This window comes from Giraffa tippelskirchi, chromosome 10, assembly GCF_054371585.1.
Source record: "Giraffa tippelskirchi isolate mGirTip1 chromosome 10, T2T-mGirTip1v1.2.pri, whole genome shotgun sequence".
Classification (NCBI taxonomy): Eukaryota; Metazoa; Chordata; class Mammalia; order Artiodactyla; family Giraffidae; genus Giraffa; species Giraffa tippelskirchi.
In genome coordinates, this window is record NC_137284.1 from 102,608,027 (window position 1) to 102,628,424 (window position 20,398).

Consider the following 20,398-nt stretch of genomic DNA (forward strand, 5'->3'; position numbering starts at 1 on the left):
GAGATAAAATATACTTCATTGGCTAATTTTGAGGACTGTATGTAAGCTGTTAGTAAGAATCCTATGTAAATTTAAACTTATTACAAAGAAATGTGAAAAATTATTTGGTTAATAAGTCATACTTGGTTACTATTTCCAACTTAATTTTTTTTTCCCCAAGTAATCAAGGGAAATAATGATTTGGATTTAAGAAGGCAATACTGCTGAAAAGATTCTTATGTAACTGTGCCTGAGGGGAAAAAAAAACCCTGCATTTTTTATCTGAATTTGTCTTACTGATAGGCCTGCTTGTTTCTTCTTATGAAAGGTATACGTTTTGGGGGTATTCTGCTTGTGTGCTTGGCTGCTGATCATATTTACTACCTAACTGTCAGCTTGAAATGTTAGTCCTTCTTGCAGAAGCATGAGTTATAGTGCCATGTTCTGTACAGAATCAGAGACACATTATTTCTTATTTATTGTGAGAAAAGGCTGGATTCTTAAGCTCTTATGACCAGTCTCTGTGTGGTTGAAGCCACTGGGGCAGAGGAGAGTTCGGTAGAAAGATTCTGGAGTGAGAGAATAAAAATAGTCCCATGAAGTTGAAATCCTGATGCAGCTGGTAAATTTAATATATTCTTAGTTTACAATCAAAACATCCCTCTTGTTTAATATACATGGAGGTATGGTCAGTGATATTCTAATATTATACAAAACTGTACACTTCTGAGTTTGAGAATGCTTGACAGAGCTTAATTAGTACAAGACAAAAGTGTAATAGTCACTTCTTGGCAGGACAGTTGGCACCTTTATTATATTGCAATCTCAACTTTTTGTGTCCCTACTAATTTATAGTATTTTAAGAAGATTAATCTGACAAGTGTATGGAATCAGTTGGAGGCAGAAGGAGTAATGAGAAGTAGACCATTTGGGAAGCTGTAATTTGCTTACAAGGTAGTGAGGATTTTCCCTGTCATAATTGTGTGAATGGAAAGCAAGAGATGCTCAGAAACCATTAAGAAAAGAATAGTAAAACCTGATTATATTAAAATTATGCACTGGCAAAAATAGATTAAAAAAAAACTATAACAAGTGAAAACTGTAACAAAAAGCAAAGACAAACTCGAAAGATTTGCAACCCATACCATAGAAAAAGGACTAGATATATTAAAAATACCGACAACTCAGTGGGAAAAAAACAAAAATCAGAGGAAAAATGGGCAAAGATATGAAAGATTAGAAATAGGCAATTCATAAAAGAGAAATGCAAAATAAAACTTCAGTGAGAAACTCTTTTTTTTTAACCTATCAAATTGGCTAACAAAAAATTTTGAAAATATGAGGAGTTACTGAGGATATGAGGAAATAGACAATACCATTATTGCTAATGGATGTAGGTACTTTTGTAGTTTTTGTTGAGAACAATTTAGAAATAGTTATCAGAACTTAAAATGCACATATTATTTTATCCTCCTAGAATTTAACCCATAAATCTTGTACTTGTGTGAAATAATATATATTTAAGGATATTCTTGGGGGCATTTTGAAACAAATGCTCATCCTTAGGGGACTGGATAAATTATGGTACATGTAGTAGAATATTTAGTAGCTATTAAAAAGAATAAAGCTGCTTATGTACACTGAAATCCAATCATTAGGTCAAAAAGGCAAGGTACAGAACAGTGGGTATTAGTAGGTTACTATTTTGGAGGAGACTAAATTAAGATACATATTTTCTCCTAAATGCATAGAAAGTCTCTGGAGGGAATTACAGGAAAATAGAAATTGAAACTCGAGATTGAAACTCGGATATTGGATAACTGGGATGGGAGGGGTACACATTTTCCCCTGTGTACCCCTTTTTGGATATCCAGAATTTTATATTATACAAAAAAAAAAATCCTAAAAAGAAGAAATGTGTTCAACTCAAAATATATTTCTGTAATACTTATAGCCAACTCTGAAAAATTAGAGAATAGAAAACTAAATTTAAAAAGAAGTTATTCATATATTTGATAAGGGATTAATATCTAGAGTATATGAAAAAATTCTTATAACAACAACAACAAAAGCAAACAGTACAATTAAAAATTGAGCAAAGAACTTGAACCATTTCTTGAGTAAGATAGATAAGTGACTGATAAGCACATGAAAAGCTCAAAATCACTAATCATTAGGGGAATGCACACTTATTAGGATGGCTGTTATTAAAAATAGAAAGTAACAGGTGTTGGTGAGGATGTGGAGAAATTGGAAACCTTGTGTACTGTTAATGAGAATGTGAAATGCTGCAGCTGCTTTGGAAAACAGTTCCTTGAAAAAATGAAAATAGTGTTTCCATTGTTGTTCAGTTGCTCAGTCATGTCCGACTCTATGCAACCCCAAGGATTGCAACACACTAGGCTTCCTTGTCCTTTGCTATCTCCTGTTAATTTGCTCAAACTTAACGTCTATTGAGTTGATGATGGCATCCAACCATCTCAGCCTCTGTCGTCCCCTTCTCCTCATATCCGCAGTCCTTCCCAGCATCAGGGTCTTTCCCAATGAGTCCGCTTTTTGCATCAGGTGGCCAAAGTATTACAGCTTCAGTTTTAGCATCAGTCCTCCCGTTGAATATTCAAGGTTGATTTCCTTGAGGATTGACTGGTTTGATTTCCTTGCAGTCCAAAGAACTCTTAAGAATCTTCTCCTGCACCACAGTTCAAAAACATCAATTCTTGGTGCTCAGCCTTCTTTACAGTCCAACTCTCATATCCACATATGACTACTGGAAAAACCATAGATTTGACTATATGGACCTTTGTCAGCAAAGTGATGTCTCTGCTTTTTAACATCCTGTCTAGGTTTGTCATAGCTTTTCTTCCAAGGAGCAAGTGTGTTTGAATTTCATGGCTGCAGTCACCATCAACAGTGATTTTGGAGCTCACAAAAATAGTCTTTCACTGTTTTCCATCTTTTCCCTATCTGTTTGCCATGAAGTGATGATACTGGATGCCAGTATCTTAGTTCTTTGAATGTTGAGTTTTAGACTAGCTTTTTCAACTCTCCTCTTTCATCTTCATCAAGAGGTTCTTTAGTTTCTCTTCCTTTTCTGTTATTAGGATGGTGTCATCTACATATCTGAGGTTATTGATATTTTTCCCAGCATGTTTCCATATGAGCCAGCAATTCCACTTTTGGGTATATCCCCTAAAGAAGTGGAAGCAAGATCATGAAGACCCATGTTCATAGTGGCAGTATTCATAATAACTAAAAGATGGGAGCAACACAAGTGTCTATGAGGGGATGAATGAATAAACAAAATGTGGTATATGCAGTAGAGTTTTATTAAGTCTTACAGAGGAAGGAAATTCTGACACATGTGACAAGATGGACATTATGCTAACTAAAATAAGCCAGTCATGAGAAGACAAATACTGTGTGATTCAATGTATATAAGGTACCTAGAATAGTCAAATTCATAGAAGCAGTAAGTAGGAAGATGAGTGCCAGGGGCTGGGGGTAGGAGGGAATTGGAGGAGATGTTGTTTAGTGGGTAAAGAGTTTCAGTTTTACAAGATGGCAGAACAATGTAAATATACTTATCACTACTGAGTTGTATACTTAAAAAATGGTGAAGACAGTAAATTTTATGCCATGTATACCACACTTTGAAAAAAGATAATGTAACTCCCCCCCTTGCCCCCACCAAGAACCCTGTGGTGTAGAGGTAGGGAAGATGAATATGTAAATAAAAGGCTGTAATTCAGAATGTAATCTGTGTCCAAAATGGGTATAATTGAAGCTTTGGGGTGGCATAGGATGGGACGTAGATAAGGGAGATTGCTTATGATTTCACATAATAGGGGGTGGTACTTTGAGCTGATATTAGGATGTAGTATTGATAGGGTAGAGAAAATGGAACAAAATTTGGGACAGAAGGAGTAGCATAAGTAAAGGTGAAAAGAGGGAAAGTGAATGGTATCATCATAAAGCAGAACAAGATGATGCTGGAAAAGAATCAGGGTAGATTCTAGGGCTGACTCTGGGAAATGAAGATGTGGTCAAAAGAAGTTTCATGGAGTTTGTAGGACGCCTCTATGGGGGAGCTGACCAACCAGGCAAAGCTGTTTTCTGCTTGATTTTCTCTTAATGTAAAATATGTCATCCCTTTGCTCTGAGAGTATGAGAGAGAGGGAAGTAGAGGGAGAGAGAGAGAAGGGGAGAGGGAGGGAGGGAGGGAGGAAGGGAGAAAAAAAGAGAGAACCAGAGCACCTGAATTCTGGGTTGAGACTTTGTTGCTGGTGTATCTTACCCTGTCTCTCAGAGTAAATGAGGAGATGGGGTTTTTGTCTTTTTCCTACTTGAGTTTGCCTCACTCTTGTCTTGTTTGGGGGTGTAAACCACCCTCAGGGTTACTTAATCCCTTTGCTGTTTTGTTTCTTGCCAAGTTGATTGTGCCTGTTTCATTCTTAGAGTTGCCAGTTACATTCCTTTCCCTGTAAAAAAAAAAAACCACAATATATTTGATTTTTACGTAAATTAAATGTAAAGCTTCCCTCCCCAGCTGCTTTTCTCCCATCTTGTTTTGCTTTTCTATTAAAATATAGCTTGAGTCCTATTTGCCCTCCACACAGGGGCCATGGAGACATTATATTTCACAGTTTTTCCCTAAGTAAGTCCATGTATAATATAAATTCATTGAGCCTTATTGATTTTTCTCTGTGACAGGTGAAGGTATCTGATTTAGTTCCTTTGTTGATGTTTCACTGTTTTCTCTCTTCATGCTGTAACCTTTTTCATTCACTCTTTGCATTAAAGAAATATGAACTGCATTCCTAGAGTTGATAGAAAGTATATTCAATTCTAAAGAGAGCATCTGTCCTTTAGCCAGATATTAGATTGCTCAGCTTGTTTTCTTGAAGTCTTTTTCTTCCTAATTCTCAAGTGTTAAAGGCAGTGGGATATACATGTCTGCACTGCTTAGTAAATGGGAATGGGGTGGATTCTAATTTCATTTTTCTGGCTAATTTTTCTCTCCTACTTGGAGAGGTGCAGAAAAAAAAGAGTCTGAGAAAATGTATTTTCTGATCAGCTTCTATTGAAAATACTTAATCAAAGTAGTCAAAAGGGAAAGAGAGATTCTCAAGGATTGCTACTTGATTATGAAATTAAAAAATTATGAGTGTCGATTTATCTCAAGTGTGATTCTCTCTTGGGGAAAGTTTGCCATCCCATTAGCATTGATTTGCATATCTTTACTTTTAACAAATGTATGATTGGATCTGAAGTGAGAAGACTACATTTGCTCTCATTCAAAATTTGATTTTATGATAATATCGAGTACCTAATTATTGTCTTTGCTTAAAGTATCTTTGACTGAGGAGACTGGTTGGTTAGAAAATGTGCTGTTGAGACCAGTGCCTTGGGATTAATCAAGTGTGGTCTTGTTGGCTGTCAGAGAGGGCCCAGTTGGCCTTTTGCCTGATAGATATTTTTGCTTTCAAGCAGATGAATATGGGTAAATTGGGGGAGAATTAGTCATACTAGTAGTCCCTACCAATTGCAAGAGGTGACTGGAGTTTCATCAGCTTTGTATTTGAAAAGCTGAGTACCCTAATAGGGTTATGGATGTTTAAAAGGTAATGTAACTACTACAGAAGAAGTCGTAGTTTAAAATTAGTTGCAGCTTTTGTTTAAAAAACGTGGTTGATTTTTAAGTACTTTGTTCTGTATTTGCTTTTATATTTGCTGCAGATATTACACATGAGGATTATGCTTTAAACACTGTAAAATGTTTTTCTAGTATTAACTAAATGATTGTGGGAAATGTTACACTTTAAAGGTCATGTTGAGTTTGCGACATTTCCAGTTTCACATTTTATACATGCATTTGAATTGGTTTAGCTTCTGGTCGAATATTTAAAGATCCAGGGTAGTAAATGTGGAAGGGAGAATGCAAAAGGGCACAGTGCTTTGGAATGCACTTGTCTTCCACCTTTCCTTTGATTCAGCAGTGGAATTTCAAATTCTAAGAGGCAGTTCAGAGAGCTGAAAGGACAGCGAGATAGTACGGGTTTCGGGTTTTCAGTACTTGTTAAGTTCAAAGACAACTCTAATTATATCTTTCTATTAATTGATTCTGTGTATACATTTGTACTATACTTCCTTTTGTATCCTTTACTGATTTGAACATTTATTAGAAATGAAAGAGACTTAAGCATGTGTCTTTTATGTTTGTTGTTGTTCAGTCGCTAAGTCGTGTCTGACTGTTATGGTGGATTGAACTAATTGTGTATTCAGATACTTTTCCTGTAATTTGCACCTCAATGCTGTAATAGCAGTTATGAGATCAATAACCCATCCTGATCTGTGTTTACTGGGAGTGGTGAATATTTACTGGGAGCCAGTGGAGCATAGTGCTTAAGTGTACAGGCCACAGGGTCAGATTATCTGGATTCATCTCTGCTGCCTAATATCTGTGTGACCTTAGGAAGATTACTAAATGCTCTGAGCATCAGTTTACATCTGTGTTTAGGGATAAAAATAGAGTTAATGTAGGGATTAGTTGATAGAATAACAAAAATTGTTGTAGTGTCTGTCATTGACACAGTGATATACTATTTTAGACAATACAAAATGAACTTGCTTCACTAGACTAAAATTTTTATTTCATTAGTTTCACGAAGTTTTTTTTTTTTAATGATTTTTCCTTCTTTTTCCAGTTAAGGCTTCTTTCAGGGTTTATGGATTTGATAATAATTTGTGGAAGAGTACTGATTCTGTGATTGGCCAATAGCTCTATCTTTGTTAAAAATGAAACAAAACTCATGTTCTGTTAGTCAAAAATTTTTATGCAACTGTTTAATATTGAGGTTATTGGGTGTTTGAGGTTAATACCTCAAATGTCGCAAACGTAATATGCTCAATCTTGTCTGACTCTTTGTGACCTCACAGACTGCAATTGGCCAGGCTCCTCTGTCCATGGGATTCTCCAGGCAAGAATACTGGAGTGGATTGCCATTTCCTCTTACGAGGGATCTTCTGGATCGAGGGATCAAACTCACGTTTCCTGTGTTGGCAGGCAGATTCTTTACTACTGAGCAAGAATGTCGCAAAGTGTTGGTATAATTTTCACCAAGGAAAAATAACATTAAATCTTTCCTGGAGGATTCAGATACCTATATCTAACTTGTAAAACTGGATCTTTTGTCTGGATTTTATCATGGCTCTGTTTTTCTAGATAAGAAGAACTGAAATTGCCATCCTACTTTTTAATTAATTGGTTAACAAGTATTTGGCAGGGAGAGGTCTTTGGGTGATATGCCTAGTCTTTTTGTAGTACAGAGATACATTAGGTTGTGCAAAATTTATTCATTATTTAAAATATTAATTTAAATTACTTTGAATTTCTATATGACTCATGTATTTTTTTATCTAGCTTATATATTCATCCAAATCTATCAAAAATTTTACTGGATTTTCTTTCTAAGTCATTTACTGTAACATTGTGACATTCCCTAATATCATTTAATGTTGATTAGACAGTAAGTTTCTTACAAAATTGAAAGGACCAGAGTATTATTTTCAGGGCCACTGAGCTGTTGATTAATTTGAAAAGAACCTATTTGGTGACCAACATGAAGATGATTTAATTTTATTTGTTATCACTGGTGGTTCTTTGTAAATAGGGTTATACTTGTCTTTGCCGCTGAAAGCAGGGACATGTTAACAGGTTTCTCCAAGTGTGTATGTTGTTCTGTACTATCCAATTAGTTACTTGATGTGTGTTAGTTACATAAACACAGATATGAAATAAAGATCAGATGAGAAATTTAACAGTGTCATCATTAGAAATGAACATACTTTCATGAGTATGTTAACTGAGAGAAGTCCGAAAGGTGTTGGAGCACAGGTGCAATGATGATAATGATGACAGGTATCATGAAAGACAGGTAATTTTAGTATGGGAGGAAGGGTCCATTCCATGAATTTCTAATGTGGAAGGTAAAGGTTTGAAATTAGTCTCATGGAATTATAGATAGAGCCGAGAACCTTAGAGTTAGTCTACTTATGTGGGTGAAATAAATTGCCTAGTCCTTGGCATAATTGGTTCTTGAATCCAAGTTTTCTGATTTCTAATTCGGTACTGAGCATGGGAAGAGAAGAGGTTTGGCTCTAGGAGAGGCTGGGTACTTGGTTCTTTGGGAGTGATACATGCATGGAGGTATTATCAGATTGATTGGGTGAATCTCAACACTGGCTGTTCTGGCCGACCAATTGCTCCCTTATGGTCCCAGGCATTTAAAAGAATGGAGTGTCAGACACAACCATGCCAAACTGTCTTTCCATCAACATTCTAAGTGGATATTAATACAAACCATATGTAAAATTAAACAAGCAGTCAAGAAATATTTATTTAGCACCTGCAAATGCTTAGTAAAATTCTCAGACTTTTAGGATATATAGGAAGGAGTGAAACATGGTGTTTGCCCTTTGGTGGCTTACAGTCTAGCTGGGGAGAACAGACATTCTGTGAAAATATAATAATACAGGCTGGCATATGTGGGTGTGGCTAGTACATGCCAGAGGAGCTGAGGGGTGGAAGATGGCTCTGTGAGTCAGAATACTCATGTAAGTTTTCCCAGAAGAGGTAAAAATGAGGTTGGTTGTTTCTGTTAAACAAGGAGACCATTTGATTGAGGTAGCTCTAATGCCGTGGGAGTGACCTATTTAAGCCAAAATCTAAGCCTGTAGATGCTTTAGATTTACAAAATTGAAACCTAAGGACAACAAATCACCAGCCGCCAACTCAACTTTCATCTGTAGCCAATCAAATATTTCCATTCTTTGCTTCCTTCTTTTCGGTTTAAGAATGTCTCCTTGAACTCCTCTTAGTGTAGCACTCCTCACCACTTCTGTTTTGGCACTGACCTGTTTGAATTGATTTTTGCTCAAATAAACTGTTAGAATTTTAATATGCCTCAGTTTATCTTTTAACCTTTCTCAGCTTATTAGATTTTATCAATAATTATATGTGTTCAGCTCTAAAGATTTTGGATTCCCCTAACTTACTGCTTGGCTTCCCTGGTGGCTCAGAGGCCATAGCAACCCACTCTAGTATTCTTGCCTGGAGAATCCACGTGGACAGAGGAGCCTCATGGGCTACAGTCCGTGGGGTCACAAAGAGTCAGACACGACTGAGAGACTAAGCACACACACACAATGTAGTATTAATAGAGAGTTGAGACTTGATTGTGGGTGTTGAGCAGGTGTTCTGGGATCTCCCTGGTGGCTGAGATGGTAAATAATCTGCTTATAATGCAAGAGACCCAGGTTTGACCCTTGTGTCGGGAAGATCTCCTGGAGAAGGGAATGGCAACCCGCTCTAGTATTCTTGGCTGGAAAATTCCATGGACAGAGGAGCCTGGCAGGCTACAGTCCATGGGGTCACAAAGAGTCGGACACGACTGAGCGACTAACGCTTTCAGCTTACAGCAGGTGTTCTCTAGTGTGTACCATTCCACAACCCCCATGCTGTTGTGCATAGACAGCAGAAGCCTTCTATTTGAGAGAATCCCACTTGTGCTTCTCATCTATGTGTGTGTTCAACAGCAGATCAAACTCTCCCCACTGGTCTTCTGAATGTTGCGTGTTAGAGGGCCTGGTTTCAGTTATCTTGTCCCTCTTCTGTTTCTTGGCAAAATAGCTAAAATTGATCGTTAAATGTGAGTTTGGTGGGTTTTTCCACTTCAGGCGATCTTTTTTCTACGAGTATTGCAGTGAGATGGGATATTTGTTGATAGTACATGAAAACAGCAGCAGCTGGCATTTACAGTGGGGTTTTCTGTTGTTCAATTAGATTATTTTGGTATTCTGTGTTATGAATCGTTAACTTGAAGATTGGTACATAAATAATGCCATTAAACATTATAAGATAAATTTAGAAACAGCTGTATCAGAGATTAAATACACTTCTCAAAACTCATGCTATTTTCTCTCTACCTACATATTTCTGTATTCAAGTGGTATTTCTCATTTTAGCACAAATAAGGGCCTATAAACCTGACAGAGATGAATGTACTCTAAACAAGAAATATGAAAGACATTAAGGGCTTGAATTATAGAGTGTGAGCCTCAATCTACCACTGATTCTTTAAGGTGGTGATTTTTTTAACCTTTTTTCTTTTCTTCATATTTTAATATGGTGAACTCTTCTTCAAGGAAAATTTTTTTTGGAATTCAATTATTATTAAAAAAAAAAGATAAAAGCATAGTGGCTCTGATTGAAGCCAGGAGTCAGGGTTCAGAGCTCTGCTCATTTAGTGCCTGCTTCTTTTGGCCCTAGGGAATCCTCAGGACACCATGGAGCAATGATTGAAAAACACTGCTTTTAAGGAAAAACAAGCTAAATACTTTGTAAAAGTAAGCCTTTAAAGAAAGTTCTTACTGTCTGATAATTGAATGGATTGTGAAAGTTACTTGATCCTTGTTACCCATCCTTACTGCCTTTAGACATGAGTGCTGTGCTATGATTTATTGAAGAAAAAAAGAAAAAAGGACCAAAAAAACAAAAAGCAAAAAACCTCTGGAAGTTACACACACACACACACACACACACATACACACATACACACACAAACACATCAGATGAGAGATGAGGATAATCAGATAAACATACACACATGCTCACCTATGTGTGCACACACATACAACTCACAGTTTGTTTCATGTGATTGAGTAATTGCCTTTTCTCAACCCATGCATCTCCAACAGCCATCTCATTCTGAATCTAATATAGATAGTTGACCTGGACAGGAAATTTTGAGGTTAGCGTACCAAAAATCATTAAATGAAGAATTATTTTTAGTAATGTTATTGGAAATGATTTATTCATTGATAAAGCTGTATTGAATATCAAACACTTCCTTGCGGGCACTGAGGTATGGCAGTGAATAAGTGTCCCTGCCCTCACACAACTCACAGCTAATTGGAGGTGAGGATGAGAAAATCAAGTGTGATAAATGTTGTGTTGCTGGATTTGGCTAGAACATGATATGCTATAGGAAGTGGAAACATATTAAAGGACTTCAAGCCAAAAAAGTTACCATTTGTATTTTTTCAGGAGAGATCCCTTTGGTTAACTACCATGTTGACCCTGGGGAAGCTGTTTGGGTGATAAAGTCATTCTCTGAGAGTAGAAGGGCCAAAGATTATAGAATACAGTGTAGTTTGTCTTTCCATAACATCCCCAATCACCCCTGTCCTTTATGAAATCTGTCTTCATCTTACCTTTATGGCCCATTTAACCTTATCACAAGGCTAGTGTAATTCAAAAGAACAATGTTTAATGTTCAGCATCTATACAGATACACAGATATATCTTCATTCTTTCAGTAAAGACACTGATATGATGCCTAGCACATAACAGGTACTCAATAAATGTTTATTGACATGAAAGGAGTAAATGCTGAAGGAAGAGATGCCAACTCAGTTCTCTTTTTTTGGTAATCATCACTCAGTTCCCCCTGCCCCTGCCACCCTCGTCCCATATTCTTTGGGTTTAGATAATTTTAATGTCAGCTGTTTCTTAAACCTGCAAAAGTCTAATCATTTTATACTACTGGTGTAATTACTAAAACTGTACATTTGGAATAGTTTAGATACACACACGTTTCCATTTTACTTTCCATTCTATACCTTCCCTGCCCAGCCCTGGAATCAATCCTTTCTTGAAGAGCCCTGGTTCTTTATTGTAACAAATCATATCAGAACCTAGTATCCCAAGTTCTAGATATACTCTTTGATACTAGGGTGTCTTTGCTTTTAGTTGTGTGAAAGGTTATTCCTTGGTTCTCCTCTGTGTATTTGTATGTCCTCTTTTCCATAGTGAGCACCCTGGCTCCCAGCTAACACCATTTCTCTTTTGCTCAGTTCTACAATGTATCTAAAATAGTTTCAGAACTGCTCCCCTCATTGTTTGCATTTCTCCGCCACCTACCTCAATTATTGTTGTTTAGTCTCTCAGTCCTGTCCAGCTCTTTGTGACCCCAAGGACTGCAGCACTGCCAGGCTTCTTTGTCCTTCACCATCTCCCAGAGCTTGCTCAAACTCATGTCCACTGAGCTGATGATGCCATTCAACCATCTCATCCTCTGTCGTCTCCTTCTCTACCTTTCTTCAATCTTTCCCATCATCAGGGTCTTTTCTAATGAGTTGGCTCTTTGCATCAGGTGGCCAAAGAATTGGAGCTTCAGCTTCAGCATCAGTCCTTCCAATGAATATTCAGGGTTGATTTCCTTTAGGATTGCCTGATTTGATCTCCTTGCAGTCCAAGGGACTCTCAAGAGTCTTATTGAACACCACAGTTCAAAAGCATCAATTTTTTGTTGCTCAACCTTCTTTATGGTCCAACTCTCACATCCATACATGACTACTGGAAAAACTGTAGCTTTGACTAGACGGACCTTTGTTGGCTGAGTAATGTCTACTTTTTAATATGCTGTCTAGGTTTGTCATAGCTTTTCTTCCAAGGAGCAAGTGTCTTTTAATTTCATGGCTGCAGTCACCATCTGCAGTGATTTTGGAGCCCAATAAAATAAAGTCTGTCACTGTTTCCATTGTTTCCTCATCTGTTGGCCATGAAGTGATGAGACCAGAGGTGATGATCTTAGTTTTTTAAATGTTGAGTTTTAAGCCAGCTTTTTCACTCTCCTCTTTCACTTTCATCAAGAGTCTCTTTAGTTCCTCTTCTCTTTCTGCCATATGGTGTCATCTGCATATCTGAGGTTACTGATGTGTCTCCTTAAGTCTTGACTCCAGCTGTGCTTCATTCAGTCCAGCATGATGTACTCTGTATTAGTTAAATAAGCAGGATGACAATATATAGCCTTGACATACTCCTTTCCCAATTTTGAGCCAGTCTGTTGTTCCATGTCTGATTCTAACTGTTGCCTCTTGACCTGCATACAGATTTCTCAGGAGGCAGGTAAATGGTCTGGTATTCCTATCTCTAAGAATTTTCCATCGTTTTTTGTTGTGATCCACACAATCAAAGGCTTTAGCATAGTAAATGAAGCGGAAGTAGATGTTTTTCTGGAATTCGCTTGCTTTTTCTGTGATCTAATCGATGTTGGTGGTTTGATCTCTGGTTCCTCTGCTTTTTCTAAATCCAGCTTGAACACGTAATTAAATATTATATTCAAAAATTAATGGGATTGAAAGATGGTGGGGAAAACTTTTGGAGGGATCTGCTATTTTTATGATATATATTGTGGTGATGGTTTCATGAGTATATACTTGTCTCTAAACTTACCAAGTTTTGAATACATTAAATATGTATAGCTTTTGGTATATCAATCATACTGCTACTGCTGCTAAGTCGCTTCAGTTGTGTCCGACTCTGTGCGACCCCATAGACAGCAGCCCACCAGGCTCTGCCGTCCCTGGGATTCTCCAGGCAAGAATACTGGAGTGGATTGCCATTTCCTTCTCCAGTGCATGAAAGGGAAAAGTGAAAGTGAAGTCACTCAGTCGTATCCGACTCTTAGCGATCCCATGGACTGTAGCCTACCAGGATCCTCCGTCCATGGGATTTTCCAGGCAAGAGTACTGGAGTGGGGTGCCATTGCCTTCTCCGTATCAATCATAAGATAAGCTTAATAAGATAGCTTAAAAAAAAGATGACAGATGAACTTCCATGGGGGCAATACAGGGTCAGTTTAAACTGCCCATTTCCACAAATTTTTTATATCAGAAAAAAAAAAAACCTCTCCCCTGTTTGTGCCACTTAAAAAAATTAATCAGATTAATGCCCCTTCATCCACCGTAATTGATGCCTGTTTAATTTTCTGTCTTGCTTAAACTTTTCTGACTTGCATAGTTATATGTATATAGATGTGTGGTCAAAACCGAGAATATTGAGATTGTTTTGTCCTGTATTTCACATCTTTCCTTAGAATCTCTTGCTGAATCAAAATAAAGTTTAATGTTTCTTTTCATTTTTCTTTTTTACTTATGGAATGTTTCTCTACCTCCGTGTTTTACTCAGAATAGCAGAGGCAGTTCTCTCTTCCTGTCATGTTTACATTCCTGGAAAATCTTTAATTCTGCAAAATCTTGTGCTAAACGTGATAGAACTTCTAGGGAAAATAGGGTTGGGAACAGATGGTTTGAAACCAGTGGAATTTTGTAAACAGAACTGGCACCAAGAAATGACAATTGCAATAAAAATAACAGCATGATTAAATCTCAACTGGCATTTATACCCAGTATCACCATCAGTCCTTGGCCTTACACCCTGATTTTCCTCCTTTGAGTTTTTGATCCTTAAAGTTACTCACTTTTAACAGAGACCATTTTCATTAAGTTAAAAGTCTAGTCCAGGGTGTTGACTTATCAGTTTTATTTTAAACACAGGGGGAAATGTTTTTCATTTCTTCATCTGTACTCTCAGCTTCCTTGGATAGTTTACTATAGAGGAGAGTCTTGAAGGCAGGAAATGAAACTTTCCTGCATGTGAACTAATTTACATTAAAGAAATACCTGTTGTAGCAGAAGAGGCTATTAATTTGCTTTAGTATATAAACATGATATATACCCATTATAGAGAATTTAAATAATATGGGAAAGAATAAAGAAGAAAGTAAAAATCCTTGACTGCCAGTAAATGCTACTGTCATCATTTGTGTGCCTACTGTTCTTCATCTGACCTCTTTTCATGATGATGTGTGTATATAAAATTTCACATAAATGAGTTCATGTTATACTTAGTATCTTCCAACTTTCTTTTAGGACAATGTCAAACAGTATAGCTATACAGTGTCCTTTTTAATGATTGCAAATGATTTTACTATATGCATGTCAAAGTTCATTTCTTTATTTTTTTGTGGATGTTTAGGCTGTTTTCAGTTTTTCACTATTGTAAAGAGTGGTGTACTGAAAATTCTAGATCATATCTTTGTACCCAGGAAGTGGTGTCTCTGCATCAGAGGTATGTGTTTGCATAATGACAACCCACTCCAGTACTCTTGCCTAGAAAATTCCATGGATGGAGGAGCCTGGTGGGCTACAGTCCATGGGGTCGCAAAGAGTCGGATACGACTGAGCGACTTCACTTCACTTTCACTTGGTCCTTATTGCAATGTTGCTTTCAAGAAAGATTGTACCTATTTATGCTCCCAGGAGAGCATGAGAAATTCTATGTTCTACACAGGATGGTTTTAGTTTTCTGCATCTTTGCCAGTCTGATAGGTTAAAGGGCGATATTTTGTTTTTATTTGTATTGGTTTTATTATTAATGTGGTTGAACATTTTTTTATACCTCTGTATAACATCCATATTTTATTTTGCTTTCAGTGAAGTGCCTTTCATGTATTTCATGTTACTCACTTTTCTCTCAGAACATTTACCTTTTTAAAAAATAAGAATTGTGTGATTTTAGAGATATACCTTTGGGATTAATATATATTGCAATTTTTAATATCATGCTGATTATTTTATAATCTTATTTATGGGATGTTTTGATTTTTATGGAGTCAAATCCATCAATCTTTTTTATGTTTCCTGGATTTGTAAAATGTTCAAAAATGCCTATTTCCACTCCTAAAAGACTGTCTGCCTTTATTTTCTTTTATTGCATTTGTGTTTATTTCTTATATTTAATCTTTGAATTTTCTGGAATTTATCTTTCTATAATGAGTAAAATGAATATCCACCTTTTTTTCCCTCCCTCTAAACACTGATTAGTTAACATCATTTGTTAATTTAAGCTCCTCTCCATCAGTGTGAAAGTCTCTATCATATACCCAATTTCTTTGTGTCTTTGTATTTATTTCTGGGTTTACTATTATGTTAGTTATTTCTGCAAAATAAATTACCTCCAAACTCAGTGGCTTTAAACGTTTATTCTCTTTCAGAGTTTCCAAGGGTGAGAAATTTGGGAGCAGTTCAGCTCCACAATTCTGGCTCATGATTTCTTTTAAGTCTGAGGTTAAGATTTCAACTGGAACCACTGTCATCTGAGGGCTTAACTGAGGCAGGAGGGTCTGCTTACAGGTGGCTCACTCCCATGTTTGGCCAGAGGGTGCTGGCTCTTGCAGGGAGGGGGGCCTCAATTGTTCTCTGATTGGACTTTTGCCAGGTCTGGCTGTCCTCAGGACCTGGTGCTAGCTTGCCTAGAGGTAGTTATCAAGCAGAGAGAGGCGAGAGAAAGCTACCTTTTTTTTTTGGCTAGCTTCAGAAGTCACACAGCATCATTTCTACCACATTCTCTTTGCTAGAAGCAAGTCTCTTTCTAAGATCAACGCACCCTTAAAAAGATGGGAATTGGACTACTCATTTTGAAGGGAGACCTGACAAGGAATTTGTAGGAATATATCTAGACCTCCATAGGTCCCTTGACTGTTCCATTCATGTATTCGGCTTGTTGTTTAGTTGCTAAGTTGTGTCTGACTCCTGCGACCCCATGGACTATAGCACGCCAGGCATCTCTGACCATGGGCTTTCCCAGGCAAAAATACTGGAGTGGGTTCCCATTTCCTTCTCCAGGGAGGGGATCGAACCTGTGCCTCCCTCTTGGCAGGCCAATTCTTTACCACTGAGCCACTTGGGAAGCCCTATATTTGACTACTTCTCTAATATCACATTAGTTCATTTAAAGAGTCTTATATTGAACTGATGGAATGTTCCATAATACTATGCTAAGCTATATTTGACAGCCATCAACTCTTACTGGTCAGGTATTTGAAAACAGATCCACAAAATAATAATAATAATAATGGAGGACTTTTTAAATTGCTTTATTTCTCCAACTTCTGATAATTCTTTGAAATTGTGTAGTAGGGGTCATTATAGTTTATTGCAGATCCCTGCTTACCTTATTAAACCATTTTTTCCACACCCTTCCATATTTCTATGAGTAATTTTAAATACTTTGGCAGATACATTGTAACTTCAGGGCATTGCATGTTAATGAAATTTCACAGATATCTGAAACAGAATCTTCTAATATACCAGCAAGGAAGCAGAATCAAAAGAAGGCATTTCTGTGCAGGGAGCAATCTAAATAAGCATCTCAGCTCCATATGCTGTAATGTTCACCAGGGGCTCGTCACGATCCCTGGACTTTCTGTACAGCAGACACTCAAGTCCATAGAGTGCTGTGCTCCATCTGCCCCAATCCCCAGGCTGTATAGGAGGAGCCTCTTTGTACTCTGACCTCTAGGCTGCCTTTTTTTTTTTTAAATATGTTGCCAGCTTGGCCTTTGTTGCCATTTCAAGTGTGTGTGCCTGAGGGTGCGCTTACACTTAAAAGTATAAAAGACCATAGCCACTCGCTCTCAAGACCTTGGTTGCTCTCCATTTAAATAGCGTGAATCTTCTCATCCGGCTGCATCTTTATCTGATTCTGAGCTGGCACTGCCACTGTTAGCTCCCCGTGGACATGCAGCTGCCGTGGACCGGCTGTGGCAGCCTTCCAAAAATTGCGACCATAGTTTGGACAGGCTTTAGTTTTGACAGACTAATCAGAGCCTTAATGTGCTTCCCCTGCTGGGGGAGCCTGTGTTTCTAATTTATAGATTTCTGATTCTCTGAAGAGTAAAATAAGTCCCTGGGCTGGCTGTTTGTTTGCTGGTTACCTTGAGTTTCCTGGTCTCACATTTTTTTGTGACCTTCTCTTCCCATCTTTGTCTCTGGGGTCTAGTGGGGTTGGCTACCTTGAGAAACCCGCCTACGTCCTCTTTCCAATCCTGATCAAAGGAAAAGTCATTAAAAAAAAAAAGTTGGAGTATAATTGCTTTGCAATGTTGTGTTAGTCTCTGCTGTACAATGAAGTGAACCAGCTATATGTATACATGTATCCCTTCCCTCTTGGGCCTGCCTCCCACCCCCAGCCCCCATCCCACCCAACTATGTCATCACAGAGCACCAAGCTGAGCTCCCTGCACTATACAGCAGGTTCCCACTAGTTACCTGTTTTGCACATGGTAGTGTATTAGAGAAGGATATGGTAACCCTCTCCAATATTCTTGCCTGGAGAATCCCATGGACAGAGGAGCCTGGTGGGCTACAGTCAATGGGGTTGCAAAGAGTTGGACACAACAGCGACTAAACAACAATGACAAGGTGTATACATGTCAATCCCAGTCTCCCAATTTGTCCTACCCACCCCCCCCAAAAGCTATGTTTTTGCTCCTTATCTCTTGATGTGAATTTGAGTTGGTGACTAGTTAAAGATGGAGAAGGCAATGGCACCCCACTCCAGTACTCTTGCCTGGAAAATCCCATGGACGGAGGAGCCTGGCAGGCTTCAGTCCATGGGGTCGCTAAGAGTCGGATACGACTGAGTGACTTCACTTTCACTTTTCCCTTTCATGCACTGGAGAAGGAAATGGCAACCCACTCCAGTATTCTTGCCTGGAGAATCCCAGGGACGGCGGAGCCTGGTGGGCTGCCGTCTATGGGGTCGCACAGAGTCGGACATGACCGAAGCGGCTTAGCAGCAGTAGCAGCTAGTTAAAGAAAGCAACATATTTGAGGCATGGTGGGGAGAGGGGGTCAGGATAAGATTTTCATGAGACCCTAATAGCATGTTTGTTTTAAAAAATTGCCTTTTCTGCCCAACCCATTGGAGACCCTTGTACCACATAAAAATAGGGCAGAAACAGAGGTATTGTGAAAAGTAACTAGCATAAATGGGTATGAAGTAATTGTAGACAGTAGGACAGCTGTGCTCTAGGAAATATGTGTCACATGGTGTTTCTGGGGCCATTTCCCTATCACCCATATTATTGCCTGACACTTAGTTTCTAATATTCTTCTTGTTTATCTTGTGTCCTTCTTCTTATACATTCTCAGTGTCATTATTTTTTCCTTATTTCCCTTGTCTCACTTTTATTTCTTAGTTTTGATTTTTGAAGGGTTTTGAGATTTTGCTTTTGAGAGGCATGCTTTTTCCTTTTACAGGTTCACTTAACTTTTTAAAAGCCAATTGCACTCACAGCTTAAATGCTAAATAATGCAGTATTTTCTTTTTAGCTGTTCAGCAAGTATTCTGATGCAGGAAATAAGTTCTTTAGCTAATTCAAAGTATTATTGCTTTAGGAATAAATAGGCTTATGGTGAAATAGTCCAAAGTCCTCTAATTACTTTGTTTGGGTTGTGGATAAGTACCTGGTCTGTTTCATTTACACATATATTTAAGTTGCCACATTGTTACCTTAACATCCACATTGCCTTTAGCTTCTTCTTAATGACAGCAGTTATGCTTTTCTATTAAATTGGAAAAAAATATATATAGAGTGCAGTGTTGAAATCTCAGTTTTGTGGTTATTAGAGTTTAAATCTTACCTAGCTTCTCCTTGCTAATGGTTATCACTTAATAGGATTTTTCTCATTCCATAAAGAACTATTTGCTGTCCTGTTAATTTTTATGGTAAACTGTTTTTTTGCAGAATTTATGGCATCTTAATAACTGAAATTTGTGATTGGGCCTTAGTTGTAAATGCAGTCAAATGGTGTCTATGTGGAGTTAAAGGATAAGGATAATCCATAGGATTAGGGTGGCCTGAGCCAGCTCTTAGAGAGGGCAGCTGTTGTGATTTTGTTTTATGTGATTTCAAAAATATTGGAGTGATGAATATTTCCATATTGCTAAGAAACAAAGCAAAACAAAATAAAAAATAAGTATTAAATCCAGTCTTATCCCTCACTGCTCTTAATATATCTCTTTTTCCCTGGTTTGGCCGGCATTCACACTATCTCAGTATGCCCATATGTACCTTTACTCGTATAATCACATTTTCCTCTTGCCTGAGACATTTACTAAGTGTAATTTATACTTCTTTTATTTTTCAACATTTCAATGAAAAATTTTAAGCATACAGAAAAGTTTTGAGAATTTTATAGTGAATGTTCCTAAACTGCCACCTACATTCTAATTCGTTTTTTTTTTTCTTTAAAGCTTCTTTCATGAATTTTTTTCTTCCAATTCCATCTCTTATCTTTCTTTTCTTTTTTTCTAGTATCTAATATATAATTTATTCCTGTGGTCCAATTTTGTTGCTAAGTCGTATATTTTTTATATTCTGTTTAAAAATAATCCTCACGACACCTAAGGCATTGCTGGTGTTGGCACTCATAATTCTTTTTAATTGGCTGGTATCAGGAACTATGATCATCCTTAACCCATCAAATCTTAGAAAAAGTTCAGGTTCAAAGCAGAAGAAAACTATCATCTGGATATTAGGTGTCCCATTATTTAGAAGATAGGCTTTATTGGTTTAATTATAAGTAATGGCCATTCTTAAGTTTCTTGCCCTTTTTAAATTTATCATCGTTAGTCCTCTTCTTTGGACATGGCTAATGCTTTTATCTGAAGAAATACCTTTAATTTGATTATCTCACCATTGTTCTCTAATACGTTGCACATAGTATGCTA

General features: G+C 37.5%; 1 protein-coding gene across 17 annotated transcripts in view; it reads left to right on the plus strand.

Annotated features, from left to right (window-relative positions):
- IMMP2L (inner mitochondrial membrane peptidase subunit 2) overlaps positions 1-20,398 on the plus strand; it is a 917,103-nt gene that overhangs the window by 12,395 nt on the left and 884,310 nt on the right. For 2 of the 17 annotated variants that reach the window (XM_081537156.1, XM_081537155.1), the window contains exon 3: positions 10,307-10,383. The exons of 14 other annotated variants lie outside the window; for them this stretch is intronic. The gene's annotated coding sequence lies outside the window, so the exon portion shown is untranslated. Of the gene's footprint in view, positions 1-5,547; positions 5,601-10,306; positions 10,384-20,398 lie in introns of those variants that run through there. One more of the 17 variants, XM_081537157.1, reaches the window with a different exon arrangement.